Here is a 17350-nt window from a genome sequence, read left to right as displayed (position 1 = left end):
GGCCTCCGTTGCCATGGAAACAGCAAAAATATGAAAAACTTCAAAATGCTTCAAATTTAATGAAACTTAAAACAAATGTTGCCTAGCTTATGTAGACTTGACTTTTGAGTTTGGAATTTTTAAAATGGCCGCCGTTACCATGGAAACGGTTAAAATATGAAAAAAATTCAAAATGTTTCAAATTTAATGAAACTTAAAACAAATGTTGCCTAGCATATAATGAAACCATTGATTTCGCAGAACAATGATTTTGGGTCCGTTTTGGCGACTTTTGTGTTAGCATCCTAACACAAGATTACTAGTTATTATTATTATTATTATTATTATTATTTTTCTTCCACCTAATTTTGTCCGCCAGTTTTCTCAGAGCCAAAGGAACCAATCTAAATGATGGTGCACTATAACAAGGAACCCTGACTTTCGAGTTGCAGTGCAACTTTGGAACTAAAAAATGGCTGCCGTAACCATGGAAACCGAAAAAAATGAAAAAATAAAATTATAGGGTTTGGTGAATTATTTGGATATGCTTTGACTTAAAATCATCAAATTTTAATACAATGTAGGTGTTTACTATATACTGGTTTTGGATGATTTTGGCAATCATCGGAACTACTATGTTGCCATGGAAACTACACCAAAAATTTTTAAAATATCAAAATGCTCAAAATTTATTTAAACTTCACAGTAATGATGAGCAACATTGGTAGATGTGGAATTTGGCGTTGGAATTTTAAAAATGTCTGCCGTTTCCATGGAAACAATGCAAAACAGGTCAAAATGATCCAAAAACCTAAAAGTGGCATTTACTATCTTAAAATGGTATGTCAAATTCATTGAAATTTTAATGGTATGTTCCCTCCCATGTACCAATGTAGCACCTGTCATTAAATTTTGGGAATGGTCTCTGTTACCATAGAAACCAGCAAAAATGTCAAAAATTTCCAAAAATTACAAAATGCTCCAAATTTAGTGAAACTTAATATGATTCTTAACTGGCAAGTCTAGATGAGACTTTTGACTTTGGAATTTCCAAAATGGCCACCGTTGCCATGGAAACTGCAAAAATGTCAAAAAATGTTAAATGATCAAAAATGCTCTAAATGTTCTAAAAATTTACAGAACCATGTATAGCCATGCATATATAAGCATCCTGGTTTAAAATTTTTGAAATGGCTGCCGCTTAGTGGCAATGGGGGGAAGGGTGACATCCGCTATTGCTTGCAATGGCAAATCTAGTTAAGTCGCCAAAACGGAGTTTTGGGGACTTTATGTTTTTGTCCCGTTTCTTCTTCTTATTATTATTATTATTCTTAACCCTAATTTGTCCGACCATTTTCTTCCAAACCTTAAATGATGGAATCTTTATATTTGGTATGATGTTGCTATAGTATCCCTAGGGGTGCATTCACTATTTTTTATTGGGTGGGGTCATTTTTCGACTATTGATTCGCTACTGGTAGAACCTTTAAGTTTTGTGTAATACAAGAGACCGATGTCCAGGTGTCCATTCCACATTTTTTATTTCAGCCCTGGGTCATCTTGGCATTATTTTAGGGGGTCAATTTTCATGGAACATTCTAGAACAATAGTCATGTGATTAGTCATGTGATAGTGTTGAATTATTCCTATGTACTTTTTATGTTATATAATGATAGATTATTACAGGTAGCACCATATGTAGCTGTAATTCGACTTTGGAATTTTTAAAATGGCCTCCGTTACCATGGAAACTGCAAAAATGTGAAATTTTTTTTAAATGCTTCAAATTTAATGAAATTTTACAGAGATGTTAACGAGTGTATGTAGATTTGGAATTTGACTTTGAAATTTCCAAAGTGGCCGCCGTTACCATGGAAACAGAAAAAATGTGAAAAAAAAAATTGCAAATCCATTAAATCTTTCATTATGAGACCCAACTGGATGAAACTTTAGTGGAATGTAGTCTGGCATGCCAAGATGTGTTGACCATATTTAGAAATTCCAAAATGGCTGCCATTACCATGGAAACTGGAGAAACATTTACCATTAGCCCCTATGGGAAATTCTTAAAAGTAGCATTTACTCACTTATAATGGTAGGTCAAATTCCATGATTCTTTCATGGTATATTCCTGGTCATCTGCCAAAGTGGCATCTGTCTTTAAAATTTTAGAATCGGTCACTGTTACCATGGAAACAGCACAAATTCAAAAATGTACAAAAATTTCAAAATCCTCCAAACTTGATAAAACTTTACAGAAATGTTAACTGGCAAGTGCAGAGTTGCTATTTGACTTTGGAATTTTGGAAATGGCTGCCGTTACCATGGAAACATAAAAAATGTCAAAAATTTCAAAATGCTCCAAACTTAATGAAACTTAATATTTATGTTATCTTGCAAGTGTAGATGAGACTTTTGACTTTGGAATTTCCAAAATGGGCGCCGTTGCCATGGAAACGGCAGAAAAATAAAAAAAATAAAAATGCTCTAATTGTACTGAAAATTTACAGATAGATGTAAAGCTATGCATATATGTGCATTCACTGTTTAAAATTTTCGTAATGGCTGCCGCTTAGTGGCAATGGGGGAAGGGTGACATCCGCTATTGCTTGCAATGGCAAATCTAGTTATTATTATTTTTCTTCCACCTAATTTTGTCCGCCCGTTTTCTCAGAGCCAAAGGAACCAATCTAAATGATGGGGCACTATAACAAGGAACCCTGACTTTCGAGTTGCAGTGCAACTTTGGAACTAAAAAAGTGGCTGCCGTTACCATGGAAACCGAAAAAATGTGAAAAAAAATAAAAATTGCAAATCCATTAAATCTTTCATTATGGGACCCAACTAGATGAAACTTTAGTGGAATGTAGCCTGGCATGCCAAGATGTGTTGACCATTTTTAGAAATTCCAAAATGGCTGCCATTTCCATGGAAACTGGAGAAACATTTACCATTAGCCCCTATGGGAAATTCTTAAAAGTAGCATTTACTCACTTATAATGGTAGGTCAAATTCCATGATTCTTTCATGGTATATTCCTGGTCATCTGCAAATGTGGCATCTGTCTTTTAAATTTTAGAATCGGTCACTGTTAGTTACCATGGAAACAGCATAAATACAAAAATGTCCAAAAATTTCAAAATCCTCCAAACTTTATGAAACTTTACAGAAATGTTAACTGGCATATGCAGAGTTGCTATTTGACTTTGGAATTTTGGAAATGGCTGCCGTTACCATGGAAACACCAAAAATGTCAAAAATTTCAAAATGCTCCAAACTTTATGAAACTTAATATTAACGTTATCTGGAAAGTGTAGATGAGACTTTTGACTTTGGAATTTCCAAAATGGCCGCCGTTGCCATGAAAACGGCAGAAATGTGAAAAATTCCAAATTGCTCTAAATGTACTGAAAATTTACAGACAGATGTATAGCAATGTATATATGTGCATTCACTGTTCAAAATTTTATAATGGCTGCCGCTTAGTGTCCATGGGGGAAGGGTGACATCCGCTATTGCTTGCAATGGCAAATCTAGTTAAGTCGCCAAAACGGAGTTTTGGGGACTTTATGTTTTTGTCCCGTTATTTATTATTATGTCACCCGATCGACAATGTCGGGTGACATATTGCTTTTCCTCTGTTTCTTTTTCCCTATTATTATTATTATTATTTTTCTTCCACCTAATTTTGTCCGCCCGTTTTCTCAGAGCCAAAGGAACCAATCTAAATGATAGGGCACTATCACAAGGAACCCTGACTTTCGAGTTGCTTTGGAAACTGAAAAATGGTGAAAAAATAAAATTTTGGAGTTCGGTGAATTATTTGAGAATGCTTAAACTTAAAATCATTAGATTTTAATACAATGTAGATGCCCACTATATACTGGTTTTGGATGATTTTGGCAATCATTGGAACTACTATGTTGCCATGGAAACTACACCAAAAATTTCAAAAATATCAAAATGCTCCAAACTTAATGAAACTTCACAGTAATGATGAGCAACATTAGTAGATGTGGAATTTGGCGTTTGAATTTCGAAAATGTCTGCCGTTACCATGGAAGCAATGCAAAACAGGTCAAAATGCTCCAAAAACCTTAAAGTAGCATTTACTTTCTAAAAATGGTAGGTCAAATCGATTGAAACTTTGATGGTATGTTCCCCCCATGTACCAATGTGGTATCTGCCATTAGATTTTGGGAATGGTCTCTGTTACCATAGGAACCATCACGAATGTCAAAAATTTCAAAAATTTCAAAATGCTCCAAAATTGATGACACTTAATATGATTGTTGACTGGCAAGTCTGGATGAAACTTATGACTTTGGAATTTCCAAAATGGCCACTGTTGTCATGGAAACTGCAAATATGTCAAAAATTTTCAAAATGGTTTGAACTTAATGAAACTTGATATTATTGTTAACTGGCAAGTAAAGATAAGACTTTTGACTTTGAAATTTTCAAAATGGCTGTCGTTGCCATGGAAACGGCAAAAATGCGAACATTTTTAAAATGCTCTCAATCTACTGAAAATTTACAGAAAGATGTATAGCCATGCATATATGTGCATTCACTGTTAAAATTTTTTGAAATGGCTGCCGCTTAGTGGCAATGGGGGAAGGGTGACATCGGCTATTGCTTGCAATGGCAAATCTAGTTATTATTATTATTATTATTATTATTATTATTCTTAACCCTAATTTGTCCGACCATTTTCTTCCAAGCCTTAAATGATGGAAACTTTATATTTGGTATGATGTTGGGGTAGTATCCCAAGGGGTGCATTCACTAATTTTTATTTCAAATGGGGGTCAACTTGGCACTATTTGGGGGCCGGAACATGGGTAGGGTCATTTTTCGACTATTGATTCACTACTGGTAGAACCTTTAAGTTTTGTGTAATACAAGAGACCGATGTCCAGGTGTCCATTCCACATTTTTTATTTCAGCCCGGGGTCATCTTGGCATTATTTTAGGGGGTCAATTTTCATGGAACATTCTAGAACAATAGTCATGTAATTAATCATGTGATAGTGTTGAATTATTCCTATGTACTTTTTATGTTATATAATGATAGATTATTACAGGTAGCACCATATGTAGCTGTAATTCGACTTTGGATTTTTAAAATGGCCGCCGTTACCATGGAAACTGCAAAAATGTGAAATTTTTTTAAAACGCATCAAATTTATTGAAATTTTACAGAGATGTTAACGAGTGTATGTAGATTTGGAATTCCCAAAATGGCCGCCGTTGCCATGGAAACAACAAAAATGCGAAAAATCTAGATTTGGTCCAATCTTTATGAAACTTGACAGTAATGTGACCTGTCATGTGTAGATGTGCCATCCGACTTTGGAATTTTCAAAATGGCTGCCGTTACCATGGAAACTGCAAAAATGTTAAAAAATTCAAAATGCTTCAAACTTAATGAAACTTTACACAAATGTTGACCGTCTTATGTAGATGTGGCATTTGACTTTGGAATTTCCAAAATGGCCACCGTTACCATGGAAACACGAATGCCTAAATTTGAAAATTGGTCCAATTTTTATGAAACTTTTAAGAAATGTGACCTGTCACGTGTAGATGTGATATCCGACTATGAAATTTCAAAATGGCTGCCGTTACCATGGAAACAGCAGCACAATGGTTGGGGGCCGTTTTGGCGACTTTTGTGTAAGCATCCTAACACAGGATTACTTGTTATTATTATTTTTCTTCCACCTAATTGTGTCCGCCAGTTTTCTCAGAGCTGACTTTCGAGTTGCAGTACAACTTTGGAACTAATAAATGGCTGCCGTAACCATGGAAACCGAAAAAAGATGAAAAAATAAAATTATAGGGTTTGGTGAATTATTTGGATATGCTTTGACTTAAAATCATCAAATTTTAATACAATGTAAGTGTTCACTATATACTGGTTTTGGATGATTTTGGCAATCATCGGAACTACTATGTTGCCATGGAAACTACACCAAAAATTTCAAAAATATCAAAATGCTCAAAATTTATTTAAACTTCACAGTAATGATGAGCAACATTGGTAGATGTGGAATTTGGCGTTGGAATTTCAAAAATGTCTGCCGTTACCATGGAAACAATGCAAAACAGGTCAAAATGATCCAAACACCTAAAAGTGACATTTACTTTCTTAAAATGGTATGTCAAATCCATTGAAATTTTAATGGTATGTTCCCTCCCATGTACCAATGTAGCACCTGTCATTAAATTTTGGGAATGGTCTCTGTTACCATTGAAACCAGCAAAAATGTCAAAAAATTTCCAAAAATTACAAAATGCTCCAAACTTAATATGATTCTTGACTGGCAAGTCTAGATGAGACTTTTGACTTTGGAATTTCCAAAATGGCCACCGTTGCCATGGAAACTGCAAAAATGTCAAAAAATTTTAAATGATCAAAAATGCTCTAAATGTTCTAAAAATTTACAGAACCATGTATAGCCATGCATATATAAGCATCCTGGTTTAACATTTTTGAAATGGCTGCCGCTTATTTTTCTTCCACACATTTTGTCCAGCTAATTTCTCGGAATCCAATTGACCAATGTTGATGGAACTCTACTATAATAAGGACCACCATGTGAAGAATTGCAGTAGACTTTGGAATGTGCATGATGGCCACCGTTTCCATGGAAACGATAAAAATGTAAAAAAAAATCAAACATCCAAATCTTTTATTCTAAGACCCAACTGGATGAAACTTTATGAAAATGTTACTAGGTATGCCTGCATGAACTTACAATATTTAGAAATTCCAGAATGACCGCCATTGTCATGGAAACAGGGCGAAAATTTAACATTGGCCCTATGGGAAAATACATTAAAGCTGCTTTTTCTTTAAGAATATCATATAAAACCCATAGACACTGTATGGGTATGTAACATATAATAAGTCAAAGTGGTATATGGCTTTGGAATTTGAAAATGGCTACCGTTACCATGGAAACTTTAAAAAATTCAAAATGCACCAAACTTGTTGAAACTTCACAGAAATGTTGACTGGCATGTGCAGAGTTGATATATGATTTTGGAATTTTCAAAATGGCTGCCGTTACCATGGAAACGGCCAAAATGCCAAAATTTTCAAAATACTCCAAATGGTCTAAACATTTACTGTAATGTTAGCTGGCATGTCTAGATGCGACTTTCGACTTTGGAATGTTCCAAATGGCTGCCTTTATCCTGGCAATGGGGGATTGAGGGTGCATCCACTATTGCTTGCAATTTCAATTCTAGTTATTATTCTTCTTAACCCTAATTTGTCCGACCATTTTCTTCCAAGCCTTAAATGATGGAAACTTTATATTTGGTATGATGTTGGGGTAGTATCCCTAGGGGTGCATTCGCTATTTTTTTATTTCAAATGGGGGTCAACTTTGCACTTATTGGGGGCCGGAACATGGGTGGGGTCATTTTTGAATATTGATTCGCTACTGGTAGAACCATTAAGTTTTGTGTAATACAAGAGACCGATGTCCAGGTGTCCATTCCACATTTTTTATTTCAGCCCGGGGTCATCTTGGCATTATTTTAGGGGGTCAATTTTCATGGAACATTCAAAAACAATAGTCATGTGATTAGTCATGTGATAGTGTTGAATTGTTCCTATGTACTTTATATGTTATAGAATGATAGATTATTACAGGTAGCACCATATGTAGCTGTAATTCGACTTTGGAATTTTTAAAATGGCCGCCGTAACCATGGAAACTGCAAAAATGTGAATTTTTTTTTAAAATACTTCAAATTTAATGAAATTTTACAGAGATGTTAACGAGTATATGTAGATTTGGAATTTGACTTTGGAATTTCCAAAATGGCCGCCGTTACCATGGAAACAACAAAAATTCGAAAAATCTAGATTTAGTCCAATCTTTATGAAACTTGACAGTAATGTGACCTGTCATGTGTAGATGTGCCATCCGACTTTGGAATTTTCAAAATGGCTGCCGTTACCATGGAAACTGCAAAAATGTCAAAAAATTCAAAATGCTTCAAACTTAATGAAAGTTTACACAAATGTTAACTGTCTTATGTAGATGTGGCATTTGACTTTGGAATTTCCAAAATGGCCGCCGTAACCATGGAAACACAAATGCCTCAATTTAAAAATTGGTCCAATTTTTATGAAACTTGTAAGTAATGTGACATGTCATGTGTAGATGTGCTATCCGACTTTGAAATTTCAAAATGGCTGCCGTTACCATGAAACAGCAGAACAATGGTTGGGGGCCGTTTTTGGCAACTTTTGTGTTAGCATCCTAACACAGGATTACTTGTTATTATTATGATTAAGTCGCCAAAACGGAGTTTTGGGGACTTTATGTTTTTGTCCCGTTTCTTATTATTATTAAGTCACCAAAACGGAGTTTTGGAGACTTTATGTTTTTGTCCCGTTTCTTATTATGTCACCCGATCGACAATGTCGGATGACATATTGCTTTTCCTCTGTTTCTTTTTCTCTATTATTATTATTATTATTTTTCTTCCACCTAATTTTGTCCGCCTGTTTTCTCAGAGCCAAAGGAACCAATCTAAATGATGGGGCACTATAACAAGGAACCCTGACTTTCGAGTTGCAGTGCAACTTTGGAACTAAAAAATGGCTGCCGTTACCATGGAAACAGAAAAAATGTGAAAAAAAAATTAAAATTGCAAATCCATTAAATCTTTCATTATGGGACCCAACTAGATGAAACTTTAGTGGAATGTAGCCTGGCATGCCAAGATGTGTTGACCATATTTAGAAATTCCAAAATGGCTGCCATTACCATGGAAACTGGAGAAACATTTACCATGAGCCCCTATGGGAAATTCTTAAAAGTAGCATTTACTCACTTATAATGGTAGGTCAAATTCCATGATTCTTTCATGGTATATTCCTGGTCATCTGCCAAAGTGGCATCTGTCTTTAAAATTTTAGAATCAGTCACTGTTACCATGGAAACAGCATAAAAACAAAAATGTCCAAAAATTTCAAAATCCTCCAAACTTTATGAAACTTTACAGAAATGTTAACTGGCATGTGCAGAGTTGCTATTTGACTTTGGAATTTTGGAAATGGCTGCCGTTAACATAGAAACACCAAAAATGTCAAAAATTTCAAAATGCTCCAAACTTTATGAAACTTAATCTGGAAAGTGTAGATGAGACTTTTGACTTTGGAATTTCCAAAATGGCCACCGTTGCCATGAAAACGGCAGAAATGTGAAAAATTCCAAATTGCTCTAAATGTACTGAAAATTTACAGACAGATGTATAGCAATGTATATATGTGCATTCACTGTTCAAAATTTTCGAAATGTCTGCCGCTTAGTGTCCATGGGGGAAGGGTGACATCCGCTATTGCTTGCAATGGCAAATCTAGTTATTATTATTATGTCACCTGATCGACAATGTCAGGTGACATATTGCTTTTCCTCTGTTTCTTTTTCCCTATTATTAAGACTTATTGTTTTTGCTCAGTTCTTATTATTATTATTCTTCTTCTTCTTCTTCTTCTTCTTCTTCTTCTTCCGCCGCTTTTAAATTTGAACTTGTCCGCATTCGTTCTCCAAAACCGCTTGTCAGATTAACTTAGGGTTTCAGAATATGTTAGACTAACATGTCTAGTGGTGCAATCAGGGTTTTGTTTGTGCAATGGGGTTTATAAAGGGGTACTTTGAGGGGCAAAAAGAAAAGAGGGTTTTACTATAGAACCCTATGGGATTTTATTTTTTTAAATTTTCAAATGATTATAAATTGAAAACCGTTTGTGATAGACACATTCTTTTTAATTGAAAATGTTCTAAATGATAAAGCCCATTAAATGAAATACAGGGTTAGTCCCCAGGGGTCACCCCCACCCCCTGCCATTTAAGAAAGTTCTAATACCTTGTAAGTGGTCAAGATCCCCACCCCTAAACCATATATATTATGGTTTGTCATGCTAAGATGGTTTGCATGATATACAGGGTTAGTCCCAAGGGGTCATCCCGACCCCCTGCCATTTGAGAAAGTTCTAATATCTTGTAAATGGTCGAGATCCCCACCCCTAAACCATATATATTCTGAATTGTGATGATAAAGCACATCAAATGTAATACAGGGTTAGTCCCCAGGGGTCACCCCCACCCCCTGCCATTTAAGAAAGTTCTAATATCTTGTATGTGGTCAAGATCCCCACCCCTAAACCATATATATTCTGGTTTGTCATGCTAAGATGGTTTGAATGATATACAGGGTTAGTCCCCAGGGGTCATCCCGACCCCCTGCCATTTTAGAAAGTTCTAATATCTTGTAAATGGACGAGATCCCCACCCCTAAACCATATATATTCTGGTTTGTCATGATAAAGCACATCAAATGAAATACAGGGTTAGTCCCCATGGGTCACCCCCCACCCCCTGCCATTTTGTAAGTGGTCAAGATCCCCACCCCTAAACCATATATATTCTGGTTTGTCATGCTAAGATGGTTTGAATGATATACAGGGTTAGTCCCCAGGGGTCATCCCGACCCCCTGCCATTTTAGAAAGTTCTAATATCTTGTAAATGGACGAGATCCCCACCCCTAAACCATATATATTCTGGTTTGTCATGATAAAGCACATCAAATGAAATACAGGGTTAGTCCCCATGGGTCACCCCCCACCCCCTGCCATTTTGTAAGTGGTCAAGATCCCCACCCCTAAACCATATATATTCTGGTTTGTCATGCTAAGATGGTTTGAATGATATACAGGGTTATTCCCCAGGGGTCACCCCCCCCCCCCCTCTGCCATTTAAGAAAGTTCTAATATCTTGTAAGTGGTCAAGATCCCCACCCTTAAACCATATATATTCTGGTTTGTCATGCTAAGATGGTTTGAATGATATACAGGGTTAGTACCCAGGGGTCATCCGGACCCCCTGCCATTTGAGAAAGTTCTAATATCTTGTAAATGGTCGAGATCCCCACCTCTAAACCATATATATTCCTATTTGTCATGTCTTGAACATTTGAATGACGTATATGGTCAGTCCCCAGGGGTTCCCCCACCCCCAATGTTCTAATATCTTGTAAATGGTTGAGATCCCCACCCCTAAACCATATATATTCCTGTTCGTCATGTAATGAACATTTGAATGACGTATAGGGCCAGTCCCCAGGGGTTCCTCCCCACCCCCAATGTTCTAGTATCTTGTAAATGGTCGAGATCCCCACCCCTAAACCATATATTCTGGTTTGTCATGCCAAGATGATTTGAATGATATACAAGGTTAGTCCCCAGGCATCACTAATGCATATAACTTGACTGGACAAAACCAATTTTCACTGGACGTTGCCCAATGTCAGGCGACCCTGGGAATTACGAATTATGGGAGCTTCGTTTGGGAGACTTCGTAACAGCATCCTGTTACAATCATTTCTTGTTATTATTATTTTTCTTCCACCTAATTTTGTCCGCCCGTTTTCTCAGAGCCAAAGGAACCAATCTAAATGATGGGGCACTATAACAAGGAACCCTGACTTTCGGGTTGCAGTGTAACTTTGGAACTAAAAAATGGCTGCCGTTACCATGGAAACAGAAAAAAATGTGAAAAAAAAATTAAAATTGCAAATCCATTAAATCTTTCATTATGGGACCCAACTAGATGAAACTTTAGTGGAATGTAGCCTGGCATGCCAAGATGTGTTGACCATATTTAGAAATTCTAAAATGGCTGCCATTACCATGGAAACTGGAGAAACATTTACCATTAGCCCCTATGGGAAATTCTTAAAAGTAGCATTTACTCACTTATAATGGTAGGTCAGATTCCATGATTCTTTCATGGTATATTCCTGGTCATCTGCCAAAGTGGCATCTGTCTTTAAAATTTTAGAATCGGTCACTGTTACCATATGCATGGAAACAGCATAAATACAAAAATGTCCAAAAATTTCAAAATCTTCCAAACTTTATGAAACTTTACAGAAATGTTAACTGGCATGTGCAGAGTTGCTATTAGACGTTGGAATTTTTGAAATGGCTGCCGTTACCATGGAAACACCAAAAATGTCAAAAATTTCAAAATGCTCCAAACTTTATGAAACTTAATATTAACGTTATCTGGAAAGTGTAGATGAGACTTTTGACTTTGGAATTTCCAAAATGGCCGCCGTTGCCATGGAAATGGCAGAAATGTGAAAAATTCCAAATTACTTTAAATGAACTGAAAATTTACAGACAGATGTATAGCAATGCATATATGTGCATTCACTCTTCAAAATTTTCGTAATGGCTTCTGCTTAGTGTCCATGGGGGAAGGGTGACATCAGTTATCGCTTGCAATGGCAAATCCAGTTATTATTATTATTATTATTATTATTCTTAACCCTAATTTGTCCGACCATTTTCTTCCAAGCCTTAAATGTCCAGATGTCCATTCCACATTTTTTATTTCACCCCGGGGTCATCTTGGCATTATTTTAGGGGGTCAATTTTCATGGAACATTCTAGAACAATAGTCATGTGATTAGTCATGTGATAGTGTTGAATTATTCCTATGTACTTTTTATGCTATATAATGATAGATTATTACAGGTAGCACCATATGTCGCTGTAATTCGACTTTGGAATTTTTAAAATGGCCGCCATTACCATGGAAACTGCAAAAATGTGAAATTTTTTCAAAATGCTTCAAATTTAATGAAATTTTACAGATATGTTAACGAGTGTATGTAGATTTGAAATTAGACTTTGGAATTTCCAAAATGGCCGCCGTTGCCATGGAAACAACAAAAATGCGAAAAATCTAGATTTGGTCCAATCTTTATGAAACTTGACAGTAATGTGACCTGTCATGTGTAGATGTGCCATCCGACTTTGGAATTTTCAAAATGGCTGCCGTTACCATGGAAACTGCAAAAATGTCAAAAAATTCAAAATGCTTTAAACTTAATGAAACTTTACACAAATGTTGACTGTCTTATGTAGATGTGGCATTTGACTTTGGAATTTCTAAAATGGCCACCGTAACCATGGAAACACGAATGCCTAAATTTGAAAATTGGTCCAATTTTTATGAAACTTGTAAGTAATGTGACCTGTTATGTGTAGATGTGATATCCGACTTTGAAATTTCAAAATGGTTGCCGTTACCATGGAAACAGTAGAACAATGGTTGGGGGCCGTTTTGGCGACTTTTGTGTTAACATCCTAACACAGGATTACTTGTTATTATTATTCTTAACCCTAATTTGTCCGACCATTTTTTTGCAAGCCTTAAATGATGGAAACTTTATATTTGTTATGATGTTGGGGTAGTATCCCTAGGGGTGCATTCACTATTTTTTATTAGCTCACCTGGCCCGAAGGGCCAAGTGACTTTTTCTCATCACTTGGCGTCCTTCGTCCGTCGTCGTTAGCTTTTTTACAAAAATCTTCTCCTCTGAAACCACTGGGCCTAATTTTGCCAAACTTGGCCACAATCATCATTGGGGTATCTAGTTTTAAAAATGTGTTTGATTACCCCGCCAACCAACCAAGATGGCCGTCATGGCTAAAAATAGAACATAGGGGTAAAATGTAGATTTTGGCTTATATCTCTGAAACCAAAGCATTTAGAGTAAATCTGACATAGGATAAAACTGATTATCAGGTCAAAATCTATCTGCCGTGAAATTTCAGACAAATCTGACAACCTGTTGTTGGGTTGCTGCCCCTGAATTGGTAATTTTAAGGAAATTTTGCAGTTTTTGATTATTATCTTAAATATTATTATAGATAGGAATAAACTGTAAACAGCAATAATGTTCAGCAAAGTAAGATCTACAAATAAGTCGTCATTACCAAAATTGTCAGTCGACCCCTTTAGGAGTTATTTCCCTTTATAGTCAATTTTTTGGTAAATTTTTATACGACCGCAAAAAATTTTTGCGGTCGTATATTGGTATGACGTTGGCGTCGTCGTCGTCGTCGTCTGGCGTCGTCCGGCGTCGTCCGAAGACACATTGGTTTTCGCACTCTAACTTTAGTTTAAGTGAATGGATCTCTATGAAATTTTACCATAAGGTTCAATACCACAAAAGGAAGGTTGGGATTGATTTTGGGGGTTATGGTACCAACAGTTAAGGAATTAGGGGCCAAAAAGGGACCAAAAATAAGCATTTTTGTAACTTCCAAACATAACTTGTGTTTTAGTGTATGGATCTCTCTGACAAGGTTCCATATCACACAGGAAATGCTGGGATTGATTTTGGTGGTAATTGCCTCAAAATATTAAGAATTAGGGGCCAAAAAAGGGGCAAAAAACAAGCATTTTTCTAGTTTCATGACAATAACTTGTGTGTAAGTGTATGGATCTTTCTGAAATTGTACTACAAGGTTCCATATCACAAAGGGAAAGCTGGAATTGAGTTTGGGGGTAATTGCCCAAAATGTTTAGGAATAAGGGGCCAAAAAGGGGCCAAAAGTAAGCATTTTTCTAGTTTCCAGACAATAACTTGTGTTCAAGTGTATGGATCTCTCTGAAATTGTACTGCAAGGTACCATACCACAAAGGGAAGGCTGGGATTGAGTTTGGGGGTGATGAATCATAAGGGGGTTCAAAAAATTTGGGGGGGGATTTTTTTTTTTTTTCCTTTTTTTTCTTTTTTCCTTTTTTTTTTTCTTTTAAAATTTTCCATTTTAAGTTGGTTATTTCTGTTTTATATTTAAAAGCCAATAATAATGATATGATAGGAGATACACACCAAACAGGATGTGTAAATTATTATATAATAAGTATTGTGCAATAGCAAGAAATTTTCAATTGCACAGTATTGCACAATAGCAAGAAATCTTCAATTGCACAGTATTGCGCAATAGCAAGAAATCTTCAATTGCACAGTATTGTGCAATAGCAAGAAATATCCAGTAGCACAATATTGCGCAATAGCAAGAAATTGTCAATTGTACAGTATTGCGCAATAGCAAGAAATATTCAATTGCACAGTATTGAGCAAAAGAAGATACTTCGTATAAATTGCTTATTTCTTGACCAATTTCAATGGGGTTTTATTCTTGAATTCTTGGGGTTCTTTAATATGCTGATTCTAACCATGTATTAAGTTTTTGGATTTTGGGCCCCGTATATAAATTGGTCCACATTGAGGTCCAATGGGTCCAAAACTAAACTTTGTTTGATTTCATCAAAAATTGAATTATTGGGGTTCTTTGATATGCCAAATCTAACCGTGTATTTAGATTCTTAATTTTTGGTTCCGTTTTCAAATTGGTCTACATTAAGGTCCAAAGGGTCCAAAATTAAACTTAGTTTGATTTTAACAAAAATTGAATTCTTAGGGTTCTTTGATATGCTGAATCTAAACATGTATTTAGATTTTTGATTATGGGCCCAGTTTTCAAGTTGGTCCAAATCGGGGTCCAAAATTAAACTTTGTTTGATTTCAACAAAAATTGAATATATGGGGTTCTTTGATATGCTGAATCTAACCATGTATTTAGATTTTTGATTTTTGGGCCCCATTATCAACTTTGTCCACATTGAGGTCAAAAGGGTCCAAAATTAAACTTTGTTTGATTTCATCTAAAATTGATGCTGAATCTAACCATGTATTTAGATTTTGGATATTGGACCATAATAGGTGAATGTCCAATTTAAAATTTTTAAGTTCTTAGACCACATTCATTTTGTGTCAGAAACCTATGCTGTGTCAAATATTTAATCACAATCCAAATTCAGAGCTGTTGTGTCCATACTTGCCTTAACTGTTCAGGGTTCGACCTCTGCAGTCGTATCAAGCTGCGCCCTGCGGAGCATTTTATTGTAATATTTTACAAAAATCTTCTTCTCTGAAACTACTGAGACAAATTTAACCATACTTAGCCATAATCATTATTAGAGTATCTAGTTTAAAAAATTTGTCAGATGACCCCGCCTTCCAACCATCATGGCTGACTTGGTTAAAAATAGAACATAGGGGTAAAATGCAGTTTTTGGTTTATATCTCTGAAACTAAAGCATTTAGAGCAAATCTGACAGGTGGCAAAAATGTTCATCAGATTTAGATTTATCTGCCCTGAAATTTTCAGACGAATCCGACAACCCGTTGTTGGGTTGCTGCCCCTGAGTTAGTAATTTTAGAAAAATTTTGCAGTTTTTTGTTATTATCTTAGATATCATTACAATATCTAATATCTAATACTATTAATTATGATTTTAAACTTATTTTACATGATTTCCAAAGCATCAGTAAATACAGGTGAGCGACATAGGCTCTTGAGAGCCTCTAGTTTTTTCTTAATGCATTTCCCTTTTTAGCTCACCTTGCCCAATTGGCCAAGTGAGCTTTTCTCATCACTTGGCATCCGTTGTCCATCCCCGTTGTCGTCATCCGTCGTCCTCGTCCGTTAACTTTTACAAAAATCTTCTCTAAAACTACTGGGCCAAATTTAGCCAAACTTGGCAACAATCATTATTGGGGTATCTAGTTTAAAAAATGTGTCCGATGACCCGCCTGCCAACCAACATGGCCGCCATGGCTAAAAATGCAAGTTTTGTCCATTATTTTGAAAACCGTTATGTTCAGAATGTTTAGCTCTACCAATTGTCCCTATACGTCAAAATTGCCAGACGACTTCTTAAAGGAGTTATTGCCCTTAAATGACAAATTTAACAATTTTTTTTTTATTTTTGCCTATTATATTGAAAACTATAATAGATACCGAGAAACATTAAATTGAAAAAATGATCAGCAAGATAAGTTCTACAAATAAGTTCACATTGACGAAATCGTCAACCAACTCCTTATTAGAGTTATTGCCCTTTGAAGATGATTTTACCATATTTTTTTGTGTTTTTGCCTTATATCTTAAAAATTATAATAGATAGATAGAAACTTCAATAAGCAAAAATAATCAGCTAGACAAGATCTACAATTAGGACAATATAGAAGAAATCGTCCGACGTCTCCTTGGAATTATTGCCCTTTAATGACGATTTTTATCATTTTTTGGGGGTTTTGCCTTACATGATAAAAATTATAATAGATAGACACTTTAAATCACAAAAATGACCAGCAAGGCAAGATCTACTAACAAGTCACATTTCGCTGATATAGGTAGTAGGCTGTCACTCTTTATAGGATTAAATAAGGATTTTTTTTTTCCCCTCTTTTGTGTTTTGAGCAAAATCTAAAGAAGATAGAGAGAAACTAAACAGACTAAATGATCAGCAATACAAGATCAACAAAACAGAGATTTTTGTCATGAATTTTATTGTCGTCTACAATGTTGGATAGTGTCCTTTGTTGAATATGCACATAGACCAAGGTGAGCGACACAGGCTCTCTAGAGCCTCTAGTTAAGAGGTTGACAGGTATGTCCCTGATAGTGCATGG

At 35.7% G+C, this 17350-nt stretch overlaps 1 protein-coding gene and 1 long non-coding RNA gene across 7 annotated transcripts in view; one reads left to right on the top strand and one right to left on the bottom strand.

Moving 5' to 3' along the window:
• LOC127701248 (uncharacterized) overlaps positions 1-16251 on the bottom strand; it is a 45476-nt gene extending 29225 nt beyond the window's left edge. Inside the window, exon 1 of the long non-coding RNA XR_007981952.1 lies at positions 16177-16251. This is a non-coding gene — a long non-coding RNA (uncharacterized LOC127701248). The remainder of the gene's footprint in view (positions 1-16176) is intronic.
• The window catches only part of LOC127701233 (importin-4-like), a 997117-nt gene that overhangs the window by 354807 nt on the left and 624960 nt on the right, over positions 1-17350 (top strand). The window lies entirely within an intron of this gene.

Source organism: Mytilus californianus, unplaced genomic scaffold (genome assembly GCF_021869535.1).
Source record: "Mytilus californianus isolate M0D057914Y unplaced genomic scaffold, xbMytCali1.0.p SCAF_5, whole genome shotgun sequence".
NCBI classification, from domain to species: domain Eukaryota; kingdom Metazoa; phylum Mollusca; class Bivalvia; order Mytilida; family Mytilidae; genus Mytilus; species Mytilus californianus.
The sequence above is the reverse complement of the archived record's forward strand: the minus strand, read 5'-3'. Positions and strand labels throughout refer to the sequence as shown.